A 3,665-nucleotide genomic window follows, 5' to 3' on the forward strand; every position below is an offset into this window, starting at 1 on the left:
CCGCCCCGCGCAGGCCCAGCCGGCCTCGCTGCGGCCGGAGAAGTGCGAGCGCCACCGCGGTCTGGTGGGAACGCCATCCTATTTTGTTATCTTAGATGAGGTGAGAGGTATTAACTTTATTTTTTAATGAAAACATTTATTCCCCTGCAAAACATAAAATGCACATTTTAGCAACTACTCTTATTAAATAGTGCCCACGGTATTTATTTGGACAAGAGAATCTTCAGATCTGTCCTTTTACTAAAATTTCTAAGCCTAACTACCAAGATGTCCCCCACCCAAGACTATAAAATTTCCTGCAATCTTCACAAATTTTAGTAATATTAACTTTGTAACCACTTTTCTTTGTCACTTACACTTCAAGGAAAGATATCTCTTAATGTTACGCTTACTAGTGCTTTAAAAGTTAATTTTATTTTACTATGGCCGACTTTTAAAAACACATTTTACAGTATTTAATTATATTCAAGAATATTATCTGGGGGACCAGCAGTTAGCGTAATGGCTATGTCGCTGGACTCCCATGTATTTGCTTGAGTTCCGGACCTGGTGGCTTAAAACTCCCGCAGGGCACATGTGCCAGCATGCCCAAGATCCCAAGAGGAGAATGGAGAAGGGATTGAGGTGTGGCCATCCCTCCAGGGGGTGATTTCTCTCTTTCTGCCTCTTTCTTTCAGGGGAACGCACAAAACCTATAGCGAAAAAAACCCTCTGGGGGAGGGGGGGGGGAAGATTATCTGCAATGTCTAGAGGCAGATTTGCGTTTGCTTAGAATAATTTTGACACTTTGAATACACACACACACACCTTATTTTCCCACTTCACCTACTCTCTCAACTACATCCAGTGTTATCAAATGATTTACAGTTCTTAAACATGACAAAAATCTCATTTCTCTAGGTCTTTATACAAGTTATTAATGACTTTCCTCATTTTATCTAACTGCTGTTCTTTGTAGAGCCTTCCCTCCCGTCACTGCTACAACATGGGCAAGCAGTTAAGGGCTTTCTCTCCACTCAAAAACAGGGCATACCATTATCATCGACATTTATCCCTACAAAGCTGTGAGCATGCTGGGTCAGTGCCTGGTCCAGTGCCTTCCACACTGTCACAAAGTCAGTGGCCAATAAGTGTGTTGAATATATGCACAAATGTACCTTAATGACAGTATTACTTATTTTAAGTTGCTTAATAATTTACCTTGAATTATTCGGGAGGCTAAAATACGAGAACTTAGTAAATACCTCTTGGTATAATTCAGTCATAATGTAATGTATGAAAAATTTAAGCACAAGGATGTTGAGATTTAGACGGAGAGCTCAGTGGCTAGGCTTGCTTACTACCATTGAGACTTTCACTATCAGTACACAAAAGGAATGAGTTGACTGAATGCTAACTTCAGCAAAATTATAAATTTCAAGTAATTATACACCACTCAGAAATGTGTATCTGTGAATATAAAACGTGCCAGGTAATTTCACATTTTGAATCAGATACATATGTAATTGTCAATTAGATTCTTAATAAACACTCAAAAGGATTTCCTACTATATGCTAAGCATACCACAATGTTCAATGATGACTGGGCAAATAACAAGGGGAAGTTTCATGCCTGTATGTTTTCTCCCGCCTTAAATAAAATACTAACATTTATTTGTTCTCTGACATAGATATAAAGAAACATTGGGACCAGCAGTTAGCATAATGGCTATGTCACTGAACTCCCACATAGTCTATCTTTCGAGTCCTGGACCCGGTGGCATAAACTCACGCCGGGAGCATGTGCATGCGTGCTCAAGATCCCAAGAGGAGAAAGGAGAAGGGACTGCAGCATGGCCATCCCCCCTGGGGGGGGGATTTCTCGCTTTCTATCTTTGTCTCTCTCTGTCTTTCTGGCAAGCGCATGTGCTCTATAGCAAAAGCCTTTCAAAAAAAACAAAACAAAACAAACAAAAAAACCCATTTAAATTATTCTATACTTTTCTGCTTGATATAGTTATAACAAAAATTACAAATTCAAACCAGAGTTCTGTAATAAGATAAAATCCTTGATCAGAGGCCAATTTATACATAGCAACTTATTGAACATAGGAATATACAGTGATTTTTGCGTTGTTTCTAATGTGAGAGAGAATCACCCTCAGCAGGGTCTTAACAATGTCCTGATCCACATTCCCCATCTGTCTAGCTCCTCAGGATCCTGGGTGTCTGTGTGAGTGTATGTACCCAGCATGTTTTCAGGCCAACTCAGGGATCTGAACCCATGGTTGGCCATATGGCTACTAGCCTTGCAGAGCGTTTGTTTTACAACAGTGCCACAGTAGCTGCATCAATAGAGGCTATATTTATATGGAGAAAATGACAACATATAATTTTATTCAAATAAAGAGGTCTTCTAAGTATTTTATCTTCAAATCACCTAGCAGCTACCAAAATGCTGAACCTTAAGGCCAGAAGACTGGCTTTGGGGTGGTGGTTAAGAGTGCTGGACTTCCACATGGCTGACAGCAGTCTGAGTCATGGACCTGGAGGCTTGCTTTCTCACTCCCCCCACACCCCACCCCATCCCTCTCTGGTCAAATTAAATAAATAAAGTTAAAAAAAATAATTATTAAAAAAAAAAGTTGTTAGCCCTGTCATCTAAGCATATGTTTTGAGGAAATTTCACTTCACTTCTGCCATAGGGCGGGCGCCACCACGCCCCTTCACTTTACTTCTAAGAACATACTCTAGTTTTCTTGCTGGTCAAATGAAGAGCTCAATAACGACTTTGAAGATCTTTGTAAGTTTAATAAATAGATGAATTAGCTAGTATTACTGTTGTTTCCCATAGGAATAAAATGTATAGTAAAGGCAAATAACATATCCTATCTATCTTAGTTTAAAATCACTTAAGATTTTTTTTATGTTCCAAATTTATGTAAACTATAAGAAGTACAAAATATGACAGACATAATTGCCTGTCTCACTCACTATATCCCTAACATTTAGGATATAGTAAAGCAAAAACCACCACAACAAAAAAGTCAGAAAAGTCTTCAAATAATAATCTTTGAAATAATAATAATAATAATAATGTTCCAGGGATTTTCCTTTTCTTTCTTTCTTTCTTTTTTTTTTTTTAATATTTGCTAGGGGGCATGTGTGCTGCCAGACTCATGGAGAAAGGGAGGGGAGAAAGGACACCCAATAGACAATAGTCATACCACTTTCCCTCCTATTCCATCTCTCCCTCCATTGGGATTTTAAAAGATGGAAGGGGAAGAAAGTGTGGCCAATCTTGATGGTATTCTGAAAGTCACTTCAAGGTATTTTGAAGCTAGCATTTATTAGTTTCCAACTCTCAGCATAAATATGATACCTAGATATTTGAAAATTAACTTCTTGATTATGCTTATCATCAAATATCAAAGTATTCGTATTTTCCTCCCTCTTCAATTTAAGTTGACAAAGAATAATGTCTCAGGCACCATGTTGTGTCTCATTAGAACTGTGGGGAATCTTTGCTTATATAGAACAATACTGAAATTTATAAAACATGTACTGTCTGTCTTTTCTTTTTGGAGAGGTTCTTTTTTTTTTTTTTTTTTTTTTTTTTTTTTTTTTTTGCTATAGGGTGTGTGTGTTCTCCAGAAAGAGACAGAAAGCGAGAAGTCACCTCCCCC

At 38.1% G+C, this 3,665-nt stretch overlaps 1 protein-coding gene across 3 annotated transcripts in view; it reads right to left on the minus strand.

Moving 5' to 3' along the window:
- The window catches only part of SRSF11 (serine and arginine rich splicing factor 11), a 42,796-nt gene that overhangs the window by 31,519 nt on the left and 7,612 nt on the right, over positions 1–3,665 (minus strand). The window lies entirely within an intron of this gene.

The sequence above is a fragment of the Tupaia chinensis genome, unplaced genomic scaffold (genome assembly GCF_000334495.1).
Source record: "Tupaia chinensis unplaced genomic scaffold, TupChi_1.0 Scaffold144529_1, whole genome shotgun sequence".
NCBI lineage: Eukaryota > Metazoa > Chordata > Mammalia > Scandentia > Tupaiidae > Tupaia > Tupaia belangeri.